General features: G+C 35.9%; 1 protein-coding gene across 2 annotated transcripts in view; it reads right to left on the reverse strand.

Moving 5' to 3' along the window:
* Positions 1–16,716, reverse strand: part of PTPRD (protein tyrosine phosphatase receptor type D) — a 1,574,709-nt gene that overhangs the window by 1,320,414 nt on the left and 237,579 nt on the right. For both annotated transcript variants that reach the window (XM_082842820.1, XM_082842821.1), the window contains exon 5: positions 2,791–2,829. The gene's annotated coding sequence lies outside the window, so the exon portion shown is untranslated. The remainder of the gene's footprint in view (positions 1–2,790; positions 2,830–16,716) is intronic.

The following is a 16,716-nucleotide window of genomic DNA, read 5'->3' on the forward strand; positions in this document are numbered from 1 at the left end:
AGCTCTGAAATGCTGAACAAAATGCATGCCTCAGAGTATGACTGGAAGGTAGAACTGAGACTACATCCATTTAAAAAAGCACCTGATACACAGTGAATCCTTAAAAATATTAATTCCCTTCAACTGTACATAATTGTGCATGTGTTATTAGCTTGACCTCTTAAAAGGTCCAAACTCCAGGTGCAGAAAATAAAATTTATGAACTGGAACAGACTGCTGCAATTGCACACACAGATAAAAAATTCAGTGAATCATAAGCATTAAACACATTATTTTATGGAAGTGGAAAAATGCTGCAATAAGGCTTTCTGTAAATATTTTCAACTTCAACGTGGACTGTATTAGCTCTTCATATGGAAGTGAATTTTTATTGCTGGCATTTAGCTCCAGAATAAATATTATTTTTTAAGCTTGAGGATTATATGATAATGAATAGAATATATTTCAATTTCTTTTACTTTGTAATAGTTGCATATTATCATTTACATTTCAATACTATTCTAGTTTGAATTTTACATTTATTTTCTTTTCACTGAATTGTACTCTAATAACACAGTTTTCTAGACTGTATCAATATTACCTGAAATAAATTCAGAATTATGTATCAATCACCCTCCATGTTCGAGTCATTTTATTCCTACTAAAACTCATAATTGGATAGAAGCAAACAATATAGAAATTAAGTGTTAGGTTTGAGCTTTATAGCATAGTGAGTACACGTGAGATCCTAAATAAGTTAGTCTATTGAAACTATTTCTTGAGGAACTACTAAACACAGAGCAATATGTAAGGTATGCTGTATAAATAGCACAAGAGGGCATTCCTAACTCATTTAACAAGCTTGCAAAATTGCTAAGTAGAAAATATGCATGCAATACAAAAACCTTAGAACACAAGACAGTATAAGTTAAAGCGCTAACTTTGTGATCCTGAAAATAAAGAGTTCAGGGAGGTGGGGAATCATACCACAATGTTTAAAGCAATGAAGAATTTCAGGAGAAAATGGGAGTTGGATTTGAACTTGGCCTTGAGAGATGAATAGAATATGGATGTATAGGCAGACAAGGAAGACCACTCCGTTCACAGAAGTTGACATAATGACGATGGGGGCTATGAGAAGAAAGAACTTAGCTTTGAGTTTCTTGGTATGTGCTCAAGGAAGATTGCTTTTGAATAAGTGTGGCAGAACTCAATCATCACGTATATAACAGATCAGGGGAAAAAATCCTTACAGGCAATATGGCAAGATATAGAACTATGAGGACAAGTGCTGTTTTCGATCAATCATCTGTCTGTTTTATGAAATGGATTAGAAATGAGATAAATTAGAAGAAGAATACCCAGAAAACAACTGTGATGATGAGAATTGCAAGAACACACTGACAGCTTAAATGAATTAGGCAGGTAGAGTTCAGAAAAAAAGGATAATTACAGGAGGCATGTCCAGATCCCACATGTGCAACTAAGAGAAGGTTTAGGATGGGGAAAAATCCAGGAAACATTGAGATTATGAAATCCTGTATCCCAACTTTCATCATAATAAATTAAATGCTTAAGCAAAGCTCTCTATTTGCAGAAAGTGCTAAAGGGATAGGAGGTTAACCCTCATCCTCATGAGAATGAATAGTGTCAGCTTCGTTACTGTTTGGCAGAAGGTATACACTGGATATGGCCTGAAGTAGCACAGAAACGTCATGATAAGATGACCAGAAGATACTAGTTTGGAAACCCTGAGAAGAATTTGGGAGCAACAGGTCATACACAATAACAAAGACACGTGGAACTCTCACCACCCTCCCATTCTAACCTAGCAATATCCAATTATTAGTAAAGACTGATGTATAAGACTGTACTTCTGCAATGCATCTACTTGAAATTTCATAGTACTCTTGGCTGAGTATTATAGAAAGGGTGACTCTAGAAATCAGGAAAATTGTGGACTCCCATATTACACAAGAATAAGAATCCAAACCAGAGTACTATTGACAAAAACTAAATAAGATAAAATATGAGATAAAGAATGTTTTATAATCTTGCATATATTCAGAACATAGTAGGAAACCAATACATGAATTTGAGCAACATTTCTAATATTTGGAGGGAAAAAAAAGAGACTAGGTGGAGTGTTAGATGAATATATAAGCTGATGTTTGGGAAAATACAACTTATAGAAAAACTTCTACCTCAACCAGTCATCTTTTTAATTAAACAATCTCGCTTCCCCATGCCTATAATATATGTACCAGGCAAATACCATACAAATTTTAAGAGTTTTCATGTTGAAAACTGCAGTGCCTTCAGTGTATTTCTAGTTCCATAATATGTAGACTATAATATCAACATTGTAGAAATTAAAATCTTTTTAAAAATTCAGCTATCAGCTCCTCTGTGATTTTTATTTTGCTGTTGCATTTGATCTATTTTAAAAGAAAAATTTTCAAATTGATACTCTCTGCATCTTACCTGAATAAGTATTTTTCCTATCTCAGACTGCTTCGGTGGTGATTTTTGTTTCCTTAAGAAACAAATGCTACCCCTCCTTGGAATATTCTCCTGACCATGAAGTTGAATCTTCAAGAAGTATCTGGACTTAACAGATCATCCCATATGGGTTAAGATGTAATTGACCTTCTACTATTGGCTTTAGGAGATTCAACCTCAGGGGATGGAAATGAGGGGAGAAATAAGAAAAAGGATTAAGCCTGAGATAAAAAGAAAGATAACCTCCCAAAATTTGTGGCAAAAGAAATGAAAATATTGACAGTACTATAAAAAAAAGAAGTGTCTTACCAGAATTTTGAAGTCACTGGATGATCCAGGAGTCCAAGCCTAATTAGAAAAATAGAGTGAAAAAAAGTTACTTTAGTTTTCTTGTTTTAAAAATAGATACACAATTTTTATAATTCTATAACGTTTACATTTATAAATATTGTAGACTGATGAAAATACCTTAGGAAACCATTTTTCTAGGTGAAAATATGTTTTTCACTTAAATTGTAGTGTTTATTTAATCTCATAATGTGCCATTAAATAAACAAAGACAAAGAAAATACAGTCTAGATCTTGAAAATATGTTTCCAACTATTCAGGTGACCATAATTATTCAGTTTAATTCTTTAGAGTCTCAAAAGAAGGTAGACTATTACTAAATATACTTGAAATCTCCAAATACTTATTACATGCATTTATTTTTCTTATGAGCTAGGAACACCAAAGCTTCATTTTTAAAAATGTTTTACCATTTTTCTGCCTTTGTTGGTATCAGACAGTCATTAGTTTCGACTTTGATTCATTTTTGAAAAGTAAATCCATGTAAGATATTATAATGACAAAAATAAAAGGGCTTTAATTTCCAAATTATATTAAAATGCAGCCTCTATGTTTTTAAGGTATTTGAAGTTCAAATGAAAGGCAGTAACTGAACAGCACAAATTCCCAAAAGAAGACCTAGCACCTGCTGTGGGATGCAAAGGTTTTATAAATGTTGTCTTGTGTAAAGACAATGGCAAACATTGTGAGGCCATTTGTAAATATGCCTGACTGCCTCTGTGTTTTAGCAGAAATATTGAACTTCTAACCATTATTCTATAAAATAAAGGAAATTATTTTTTAAACGTATGATTATCACCTTTTCCTTTTACCTTGGGAATTAATTTGAAATTATATATTGTACAAGTATTGAAAAAACTATTTTTCTATAAAAGAGAATGAAGAATAACAATAAATCTGAAAATTTGATACTATGTGTATACAGTTTTCTGTGTCGATAAATATGTGTCTGCTTCTTATTGCCACAGCATTCAAATTAGGTTATCTGGCCAGAATTGCATACATAATGCTGGACCACTAACTGGTAACAAATTGGCCAGAACGAATCTATTAAAATTCTTTCTCCAGGGCTTAGAATCACTGGAGAAGACCAGTGGTTCACTTGAGAGGAGCAAGCAGTGGATTTTGTTGTATTATGAGAGAGCCTGGCTTCAAAGGTACAAAGCCTCTGTCTCTGGATTTTAGTTCTTCTCATGAGAGTCAAAGAAAATGTTTGGTATTTTTCTTTCCTTTTCACATTTTAGGTTATTTCTTTATTGTGAGTTACAAATCACACAAGAAACTTGTAAAAGTACAAATGTATATAGCTCAATAAATTATCACAAACTGAATGTTCATGTAATCAACACTCAGATCAAGAACTAGAACACAACTAACACAGAGAGGCCCACTTGGTCTGTCACTATGTGTGTATTTGTGTGTATGTGTGTGTGTGTATACACACAAACTATATATATGAATGACATATACACACACAGTATACATACACATACGTAAATACATATAGTTTAAACTCACTTGATTACTTCTTGTGGGTTATGCTAAAGCACAGGTTCGAATAAAATGCAAACCAGTTGAGGCAACACAGATGCATACGCCATGACTGTGGAAATGCAGCACTAATGTCACGTATTCATCAAAATTTTGCATGGCATATTGACTATGTGTTACCAGAGAGGGACAATCCTTTGGACATGTCATGTAATGTCATTGAACATATTGTGTAATGTAATCATGATAAACTATTATATAAAAACTATATATATTTGTCTGTTTCCAGATTTTTTGTTCATCCTATAGTTTTGCCTTAGTTTTGACCTTTATACAATTGAAATCATACACTGTATTTTCATCTTTATTTAGTTTCTTTCCCTCAACATGTACGTGTGATTCATTTATCTTGTTGCTTGTAACTATAATTATTTTTCATTTCTATAGAATTCCATTGGATAGATATTACACGATTTATATATTCAATCCTCTATTGACAGATATGGATTGTTTCTACTTTCTACTTATCATGAATAATTCTATTATAAGCATCCGCTTATACATGCACACATATTTTTCTTGGCTATTTCCTAGAAGTAATTTACTAGAGTACATATGTTCTATTTTAGCAGACACTGCTGAATAGTGTTATCAAAGTTGCCATTGTTGCACAAATTCACCAGAATATATTTATATTCTGCTTAGCTTTAGCCATCAGTTTACTGTGTAGTATAATTATACTTTTAATTGACATTTCTTTATTAATGTGTTTTAGTGTATTTTCATATTTTTGTCATATATATATATATATACATAATTCATACAAATATATATTTTTTTATTTAAGGAGATACTTTTCAATTTTCTTGTCCATTTAATGTGGGTTGTCTTCTCCTTATTAATTTATAGAAGTGCTTTATATATTCTAGATATGAGTCCTTTGTTGGTTATACTTGGTGAAATATATTTCCCACTCCACAGCTCACCCTTTTACTCAGTTATTATGCCTCTTGTTGCAACTTCATTCTTAGTTTCATAGCAGTCAAATTTAACCATCTCTGTCTTTCTTTTTGTGCCCCATGTATTATACGAAGTGATCATATATACATATTCTTCTCTATCTTCTTCTGAAAGTTTGTTATTGTATGATTCTTCTGCCTCTCACATCTAATCCAAAAACCTACCTGAAATTAATGTTTTGCTCTGTGTGATTTGTGGTAAAATGTTATTATTTTACAAATTGACCCAATAAAACTTATTGAAAATACCTTGCTTTCGCCACTGCTCTGCAATGCTAGTTTTGTCATAAATTAAGTGTCCATAGATACTTGGGTGTTTCTAGATGTCAATGTATCCCATTTAACTATTTGTCTATATCACACGTGTCTATATCATATCCTACCACAACTTGATGTGGATAGAAGAGCAGGACCCTCTACCTTTTCCTTAAGAGTTTATTAAATATTTAAAAAATATAATCCACATAACATAAAATTCACTGTTTCAAAGTGGACAGTTTAATGGTTTGTATTATGTTCACAATGTTGTGTAAACATCACCATTAATTCCAGAACATTTCCAAAATCTGAAAAAGAAATCCTATACCTATTAGTGATCAACCCCATTTCTCCCTTATCCACTTCCCCTGGCAACCTCTAATCTGCCACTCTGCATATGCCTATTCTGGACAATTCATACAAATTAATCATACAATTTGTAGACATTTTTGTCTATCTTATTTCACTTAGCAAAATGTTTTCAAGGTCCATCTATGTTGTAGCACATAGCAGTATTTCCTACCTTTTTATGGCTGAATAATATTCCACTGAGTGGACACAGTACATTTTTTTAATCTATTCGTTAGCAAAGAATAAATTTTGCTTATTTTCACTTTTTTTTGTCAATTATGAATAATGCCACTATGAACATCCGTGGACAGGTTTTGTGTGTGAAAATATGTTTTTAGTCCTCCTGGGCATATATGTAGGAGTAGAATTTCTGAGTCATATGTTAATTCTATGTTTAACTGTTTGAGGAACTGCCAAACCCTATTCCAGAGTGGGAATGCCATTTTACATTCCTACCAGCAATGAATAAATGTTACAATTTCTCCATATCCTCGCCAAGACTTGTCATTTTCCACTCTTAAAAAATATGGCCATTATAGCCAGTGAATGTGATAGTATCTCATTATGGTTTTGATTTGCATTTCCCCAAAGACTAACGATGGTGAACAATTTTTCATGTGGCTCTTGGCCATTTGTCTATCTTCCTTGGAGAAATGTTTACTCTAATCCTTTGTTCATTTTTAGTTGGGTTATCTGTTTACTGTTGAGTTCTCACTATTCTTTTTATATTCTGGATATTAATCCCTTATCAAATATATGTAATTTGCAAACATTTTCTCCCATTCCATGGATTGCCTTTTAATTTTGTGTTATTTCACAAAAATGCACAATTTTCTATATAGAGGTTTCACACCTTTTAATAAATTCATTTCTATTTGATATTTTTATATTATTAAACATGGTACTTCTATTTTCTATTTATCATTTGTATGTACAAATGCAATTGACTTCCTATTGACTTTACACTGAGCAATCTTAATTGACCTGTGTATTCTTTTCAATTTACTATCTGCACTCTCACATTATACACAAACAATGATGGTTTCATATATTACACTTAAATCTTTGAACTTTAAAAATGTGCCTGTATATGTATGAATGCATGCTTGGGGGTATGCACACTGGCATGTGTGTGAATGTGTATGCATTTTGAATCACTGCACTCACTAGAACTACTAGAACAATGAACAGAAGAGCTGTTCCTGGGCACCCTTCTCTTGATCTCAAGGGAAACTTACCATTTAGTTCACTATTTGTTGTAGGTGTTTGGTAGATATTCCTTATCATAATGAGAAAGATCCCCTCTATTTTCAATTTACTACGAGTTTTAGTTAAACAGGAATTTTTATTATTCATCTCATTAATAGGTATGTAATTATTCACATTGTCTTATTCTTTCTCACATCAGTTTTGTTAAGTTATATTTTAACTAGAAATTTACTTTATGCAAAATTTTATTTTTTTTAAAAAGTTAGTTCCAACATCCTTTCAACATCTTTTTCGTATCTTCAGGATTTGTAGAAACTTCTATTCCTGATATTATTCTTGACACCTCTCTTTTTTTAACTTGGTCAGTAACATCAATATCTACCACTTTTATAAGGTTATTCAAAGAACCAATTTTAGTTTCATTAATCCTCTCTATTGTATGTTTGGTACAATGTACAATATTTTTTCATTCTATTACCTCCTGATTTTTATTATTTCTCTCCTTCTGTCTTCGAGTTAAATGTGCTGTTTTCCCTCAGTTTGAGATGGATGCTTATAATCGATTTTCTGCCTTATTCTTTTCTTATATGTGTATTTGAAGTACACTTCACTGTAACATTGGTTTTAGTTTTTTTAATATAGCAGTTTAATTTTTATTCATTTCTAAGTATTTTAAAGTTGATTTTTTACTGAAGAAGTATTGCAAAAATGTATATTTTAATTTTCCTAATATCTGGAGATTTTCTGATTCAAATAACTTATGCACAAAGCACTTAACTCAACATGATGCCAATCCTCTATAAAATATTGAAACTTGCTTTATGATTCAGCATCTGATTAATTTTTATAAATGTTCTGTGTGTCCTTGAAAATGATATACATTCTGCAATTAAGTGCATTGTTCTATAACCATAAATTATATTAAATGTGTTAATCATGTTGTTCATTCAGATACTGGAAGATGCATGTTGTACACCCCCCCACCATGATTTAAGTTTGTCTTTTCTTCCTTTTAGCTCCATCTTTTTAAAAAAATTCTATGTTAGGCTACACTAAGAAATTCATACAAATTTATAATTTTTATATCCTTCTGTTCAACAGAAACTGTTCTTGTGAAGTAGTTCCATTTTATGCCTACTACTACATCTAAGTTCTGTTTGAAATTAATAGAAATGTCCCAGCATTTACATTGACTTTTCTCAAAAGAACAACAAATAATTTTAGTAGAAAAAAATGCATGTTAAAGTAAATATATAGGCTGTCAAATCACTAGTTAGAGTGGCCAGTGCATCCAGGGAGAGTCAAAGGAGGATTTAACTGGGGTGAATACATATTACAATAGGGAAAAGTAGCTTATGCAACAACATGGATGGCGATGCATTCTATGTAGCTAGGGTCTGAGCATGTGGTGGAAAGAGATACGACCAATATTTGAACATGGTTTAAAATCAGATTTGAAGGGCTTGATAACAGCAAGACTTTTATCATTAGTGAGCAATGTGAAGATAAGGCAGAGATGATTCTGGAGTAGGGTTCTGATGACCTTAACTAACACAAAGCAATCTGAGGAGGTAGCAGAGAAATATGAAAAGTAAAATTTTAAATGAGTTTTAGAATCCTGTAGCATCTCTTTGTGGGTAGTTCTAATAATCTACTGGACATGTAGACCTGGAGTTCAGGAGAAAGTTACAAACTGGAGCTACAGATTTGGGATTTATCAGTGTTTTAGTGATAAATGAAGCATGGGAGAAAAGGAGGACACAAAAGTGATCATCAATAATGGATACTTAGAGGAACATCAACATTACTGGAATAGGCAGCAAAAATATAATAAGCAAAATTGGTTGAGAAACTTGATAGACATTTCTCAAGTTTAAAGGAGGAAGGAGCTAAGAACAAATGGCGTCAGCAATGCAAAATGTTCTTCAGAGTGTTCCAAGATGATGACAACAAAATTTTGGCCTTCAGTATTGCCTTTAGTAAGAGACCTTTAAGCAGAATATTGAGATTAAAAGTTGAACACTTTGAGTGCTAAATGGTAATTTAAAGAATTATAGTTCATCAAATATAAGGTTTTCTCTTTTGAATTTTGATGAAAAAGGGAGGAAAAGGGCAGAATAAAGGTTGGAGGGTGGTGATGGAGTCAAGGAAAAGTAACTCTTGTTTACATATAAATTATGTTCAAAATTTTAGGTCACCAGAGAGTCTCACCCATAATCTTACTCTGCTTTAAAAATATCTCGGGCTTCCGGGAAGATGGCGGAAGAGTAAGACCCGGAGATCACCTTCCTTCCCACAGATACACCAGAAATACATCTACACATGGAACGACTCCTACAAAACAGCTACTGAACGCTGGCAGAAGACCTCAGACCTCCCAAAAGGCAAGAAACCCCCCACGTACCTGGGTAGGGAAAAAGAAAAAAACAGAGACAAAAGAATAGGGACGGGACCTGCACCAGTGGGAGGGAGCTGTGAAGGAGGAAAAGTTTCCACACACTAGGAAGCCCCTTCATAGGCGGAGGCTGCGGGTGGCGGAGGGGGAAAGCTTCGGAACCGCAGAGGAGAGCACAGCAAAAGGGGTGCGGAGGGTAAAGCGGATAGATTCCCGCACAGAGGAACAGAGGATCAGGGCCGACCGGCACTCACCAGCCCGAGAGGCTTGTCTACTCACCCGCCGGGGCGGGCGGGGCTGGGAGCTGAGGCTCGGGCTTCGGTCTGAGCGCCGGGACAGGACTGGGGTTGCCGGCGTGAACACAGCCTGCAGGGGGTTAGTGCGCCACGGCTAGCCGGGACAGAGTCCGGGGAAAAGTCTGGACCTGCCGAAGAGGCAAGAGACTTTTTCTTCCCTCTTTGTTTCCTGGTGCGCGAGGAGACGGGATTAAGAGCGCTGCTTAAAGGAGCTCTGGAGACGGGCTCGAGCCGCGGCTAAAAGCGCAGACTCCAGAGACAGGCATGAGACGCTAAGGCTGCTGCTGCCGCCACCAAGAAGCCTGTGTGCCAGCACAGGTCACTCTCCATACCTCCCTCCTGGGGAGCCTGTGCAGCCCGCCACTGCCAGGGTCCCGGGATCCCGGAATCCAACTCCCCGGGAGAACGCATGCCGCGCCTCAGGCTGGTGCAACGTCATGCCGGCCTCTGCCGCCGCAGGCTCGCCACGCACTACGTGCCCCTCCCTCTCCCCGGCCTGAGTGAGCCAGAGCCCCCGAATCAGCGGCTCCTTTAACCCCGTCCTGTCTGAGCGAAGAACAGACGCCCTCCAGCGACCTACACGCAGAGGCGGGGCCAAATCCAAAGCTGAGCCCTCAGAGCTGTGAGAACAAAGAAGAGAAAGGGAAATCTCTCCCAGCAGCCTCAGAAGCAGCGGATTAAAGCTCCACAATCAACTTGATGTACCCTGCACCTGTGAAATACATGAATAGACAACGAATCATCCCAAATTAAGGAGGGGGGTTTGAGAGCAAGATTTATGATTTTTTTTCCCTTTTCCTCTTTTTGTGAGTGTATATGTGTATGCTTCTCTGTGAGATTTTGTCTGTACAGCTTTGCTTCCACCATTTGTCCTAGGGTTCTATCATCCGTTTTTTTTTTTTTTTTCTTTTTTTCTTAATATTTTTATTTTAATAACTTTATTATATTTTATCTTACTTTATTTATTTATCTTTTCTTTTTTCCTTCCTTCCCTCCCTCCTTTCTTTCTTTCTTCTTCTACTAATTCTTTCTTTCTACTTTTTCTCCCTTTTATTCTGAGCCGTGTGGATGAAAGGCTCTTGGTGCTGCAGCCAGGAGTCAGTGCTGTGCCTCTGAGGTGGGAGAGCCAACTTCAGGACACTGGTCCACAAGAGACCTCCCAGCTCCACGTAATATCAAACAGCAAAAATCTCCCAGAGATCTCCATCTCAACACCAGCACCCAGCTTCACTCAATGACCAGCAAGCTACAGTGCTGGACATCCTATGCCAAACAACTAGCAAGACAGGAACACAACCCCACCCATTAGCAGAGAGGCTGCCTAAAATCATAATAAGGCCACAGACACCCCAAAACACACCACCAGATGTGGACCTGCCCACCAGAAAGACAAGATCCAGCCTCATCAACCAGAACACAGGCACTTGTCGCCTCCACCAGGAAGCCTACACAACCCACTGAACCAACCTTAGCCACTGGGGACAGACACCAAAAACAACGGGAACTATGAACCTGCAGCCTGCAAAAAGGAGACCCCAAACACAGTAAGTTAAGCAAAATAAGAAGACAGAGAAACACACAGCAGATGAAGGAACAAGATAAAAACCCACCAGACCTAACAAATGAAGAGGAAATAGGAAGTCTCCTGAAAAAGAATTCAGAATAATGATAGTAAAGATGACCCAAAATGTTGGAAATAGAATGGACAAAATGCAAGAAACATTTAACAAGGACCTGGAAGAACTAAAGATGAAACAAGCAACGATGAACAACACAATAAATGAAATTAAACATTTCTGATCTCTACATGGGATCAGAGTAGCAGAATAACTGAGGCAGAAGGACGATTAAGTGACCTGGAAGATAAAATAGTGGAAATAACTACTGCAGAGCAGAATAAAGAAAAAAGAATGAAAAGAACTGAGGACAGTCTCAGAGACCTCTGGGACGACATTAAATGCACCAACATTCGAATTATAGGGGTTCCAGAAGAAGAAGAGAAAAAGAAAGGGACTGAGAAAATATTTGAAGAGATTATAGTTGAAAACTTCCCTAATATGGGAAAGGAAATAGTTAATCAAGTCCAGGAAGCACAGAGAGTCCCATACAGCATAAATCCAAGGAGAAATACACCAAGACACATATTAATCAAACTGTCAAAAATTAAATACAAAGAAAGCATATTAAAAGCAGCAAGGAAAAAACAACAAATAACACAAAAGGGAATCCCCATAAGGTTAACAGCTGATCTCTCAGCAGAAACTCTGCAAGCCAGAAGTGAGTGGCAGGACATGCTGAAAGTGATGAAGGACAAAAACCTGCAACCAACATTACTCTACCCAGCAAGGATCTCATTCAGATTTGATGGAGAAATTAAAACCTTTACAGACAAGCAAAAGCTGAGAGAATTCAGCACCACAAAACCAGGTTTACAACAAATGCTAAAGGAACTTCTCTAGGCAACAAACACAAGAGAAGGAAAAGACCTACAATAACAAACCCAAAACAATTTAGAAAATGGGAATAGGAACATACATATCGATAATTACCTTAAATGTAAATGGACTAAATGCTCCCACCAAAAGACACAGATTGGCTGAATGGATGCAAAAATAAGACCCATATATTTGCTGTCTACAAGAGACCCACTTCAGACCTAGAGACATACAGACTGAAAGTAAGGGGATGGAAAAAGATATTCCATGCACATGGAAACCAAAATAAAGATGGAGTAGCAATTCTCATATCAGAGAAAATAGACTTTAAAATAAAGAATATTAGAAGAGACAAAGAAGGACACTACATAATGATCAAGGGATTGACGCAAGAAGAAGATATAACAATTGTAAATATTTATGCACCCAACATAGGAGCACCTCAATACATAAGGCAAATACTAACAGCCATAAAAGGGGAAATCGACAGTAACACATTCATAGTAGGGGACATTAACACCCCACTTTCACCAATGGACAGATCACCAAAAATGAAAATAAATAAGGAAACACAAGCTTTAAATGATACATTAAACAAGATGGACTTAATTGATATTTATAGGACACTCCATCCAAAAACAACAGAATACACATTTTTCTCAAGTGCTCATGGAACATTCTCCAGGATAGATCATATCTTGGGTCACAAATCAAGCCTTGGTAAATTTAAGAAAATGGAAATTGTATCAAGTATCTTTTCCGACCACAACGCCATGAGACTAGATATCAATTACAGGAAAAGATCTGTAAAAAATACCAACACATGGAGGCTAAACATTACACTACTTAATAACGAAGTGATCACTGAAGAAATCAAAGAGTAAATTTAAAAATACCTAGAAACAAATGACAATGGAGACATGATGACCCAAAACCTATGGGATGCAGCAGAAGCAGTTCTAAGAGGGCAGTTTATAGCAATACAAGCACACCTTAAGAAACAGGAACATCTCGAATAAACAACCTAACCTTGCACCTAAAGCAATTAGAGAAAGAAGAACAAAAAAAAAAAAACAAAAAAAACAAAGTTAGCAGAAGGAAAGAAATCATAAAAATAGATCAGAAATAAATGAAAAAGAAATGAAGGAAACAATAGCAAAGATCAATAAAACTAAAAGCTGGTTCTTTGAGAAGATAAACAAAATTGATAAACCATTAGCCAGACTCATCAAGAAAAAAAGGGAGAAGACTCAAGTCAATAGAATTAGAAATGAAAAAGGAGAAGTAACATCTGACACTGCAGAAATACAAAAGATCATGAGAGATTACTACAAGCAACTCTATGCCAATAAAATGGACAACCTGGAAGAAATGCACAAATTTGTAGAAATGCACAACCTTCCAAGACTGAATCAGGAAGAAATAGAAAATATGAACAGACCAATCACAAGCACTGAAATTGAAAGTGTGAATAAAAATCTTCCAACAAACAAAAGCCCAGGACCAGATGGCTTCACAGGTGAATTCTATCAAACATTTAGAGAAGAGCTAACACCTATCCTTCTCAAACTCTTCCAAAATACAGCAGAGGGAGGAACACTCCCAAATTCATTCTTCGAGGCCACCATCACCTTGATACCCAAACCAGACAAGGATGTCACAAAGAAAGAAAACTACAGGGCAATATCACTGATGAACATAGATGCAAAAATCCTCAACAAAATACTAGCAAACAGAATCCAACAGCACATTAAAAGGATCATACACCATGATCAAGTGGGGTTTATTCCAGGAATGCAAGGATTCTTCAATATACGCAAATCAACCAATGTGATAAACCATATTAACAAACTGAAGGAGAAAAACCATATGATCATCTCAATAGATGCTGAGAAAGCTTTTGACAAAATTCAACACCCATTTATGATAAAAACCCTGCAGAAAGTAGGCACAGAGGGAACTTTCCTCAACATAATAAAGGCCATATATGACAAACCCACAGCCAACATCATCCTCAATGGTGAAAAACTGAAAGCATTTCCACTAAGATCACGAACAAGACAAGGTTGCCCACTCTCACCACTCTTACTCAACATAGTTTTGGCAGTTTTAGCCACAGCAATCAGAGAAAAAAAGGAAATAAAAGGAATCCAAATCGGCAAAGAAGTAAAGCTGTCACTGTTTGCAGATGACATGATACTATAGAGAATGCTAAAGATGCCAGCAGAAAGCTACTAGAGCTAATCAATGAATTTGGTAAAGTAGCAGGATACAAAATTAATGCACAGAAATCTCTGGCATTCCTATACACTAGTGATGAAAAATCTGAAAATGAAATCAAGAAACACTCCCATTTACCACTGCAACAAAAAGAATAAAATATCTAGGAATAAACCTACCTAAGGAGACAAAAGACCTGTATGCAGAAAATTATAAGACACTGATGAAAGAAATTAAAGATGATACAAGTAGATGGAGAGATATACCATGTTCTTAGACTGGAAGAATCAACATTGTGAAAATGAATCTACTACCCAAAGCAATCTACAGATTCAATGCAATCCCTATCAAACTACCACTGGCATTTTTCACAGAACTAGAACAAAAAAATTCACAAGTTGTATGGAAACACAAAAGACCCGGAATAGCCAAAGCAATATTGAGAACGAAAAAGAGAGCTGGAGGAATCATGCTCCCTGACTTCAGACTATACTACAAAGCTACAGTAATCAAGACAGTATGGTACTGGCACAAAAACAGAAAGATAGCTCAATGGAACAGGATAGAAAGCCCAGAGATAAACCCACACACATATGGTCACCTTATCTTTGATAAAGGAGGCAGGAATGTACAGTGGAGAAAGGACAGCCTCTTCAATAAGTGGTGCTGGGAAAACTGGACAGCTACATGTAAAAGAATGAAATTAGATCACTCCCTTACACCATACATAAAAATAAGCTCAAAATGGATTAAAGACCTAAATTTAAGGCCAGAAACTATCAAACTCTTAGAGGAAAACATAGGCAGAACACTCTATGACATAAATCACAACAAGATCCTTTTTGACCCACCTCCTAGAGAAATGGAAATAAACACAAAAATAAACAAATGGGGCCTAATGAAACTTCAAAACTTTTGTACAGCAAAGGAACCCATAAACAAGACCAAAAGACAACCCTCAGAATGGGAGAAAATATTTGCAAATGAAGCAACTGACAAAGACTTAATTTCTAAAATTTACAAGCAGCTCATGCAGCTCAATAACAAAAAAACAAACACCCCAATCCAAAAATGGGCAGAAGAGCTAAATAGACATTTCTCCAAAGAAGATATACAGACTGCCAACAAATACATGAAAGAATGCTCAACATCTTTAATCATTAGGGAAATGCAAATCAAAACTACAATGAGGTATCATCTCACACCAGTCAGAATGGCCATCATCAAAAAATCTAGAAACAATAAATGCTGGAGAGGGTGTGGAGAAAAGGGAACACTCTTGCACTGCTGGTGGGAATGTGAATTGGTACAGCCACTATGGAGAACAGTATGGAGGTTCCTTAAAAAAACTACAAATAGAACTACCATATGACCCAGCAATCCCACTACTGGGCATATACCCTGAGAAAACCATAGTTCAAAAAGAGTCATGTACCAAAATGTTCATTGCAGCTCTATTTACAATAGCCTGGAGATGGAAACAACCTAAGTGTCCATCATCGGATGAATGGATAAAGAAGATGTGGCACATATATACAATGGACTATTACTCAGCCATAAAAAGAAACGAAATTAAGCTATTTGTAATGAGGTGGATAGACCTAGAGTCTGTCATACAGAGTGAAGTAAGTCAGAAAGAGAAAGACAAATACCATATGCTAACACATATATATGGAATTTAATGGGAAAAAAAAAGTCATGAAGAACCTAGGGGTAAGACAGGAATAAAGACACAGACCTACTGGAGAATGGACTTAAGGATATGAGGAGGGGGAAGGGTGAGCTGTGACAAAGCGAGAGAGAGGCATGAACATATATACACTACCAAACGTAAGGTAGATAGCTAGTGGGAAGCAGCCGTATAGCACAGGGATATCAACTCGGTGCTTTGTGACCGCCTGGGGGGTTGGGATAGGGAGGGTGGGAGGGAGGGAGACGCAAGAGGGACGAGATATGGGAACATATGTATATGTATAACTGATTCACTTTGTTATAAAGCAGAAACTAACACACCATTGTAAAGCAATTATACCTCAAGATGTTAAAAAAAATAATAATAATAAATGTAGTTTGATGTAGGAATCATTAACTCCACCATATTTCAAAAACCTCTACTTTGTTTTCCTTTTATATTATGTTAAAATAGTATCTATATATTCACTCATCCATTCAGAAAAAAAATTATGAATCAGAAACAAATATGACTGAGACTC

This window comes from Leucopleurus acutus, assembly GCF_964270905.1.
Source record: "Leucopleurus acutus genome assembly, chromosome: 7".
Taxonomy (NCBI): Eukaryota; Metazoa; Chordata; class Mammalia; order Artiodactyla; family Delphinidae; genus Leucopleurus; species Leucopleurus acutus.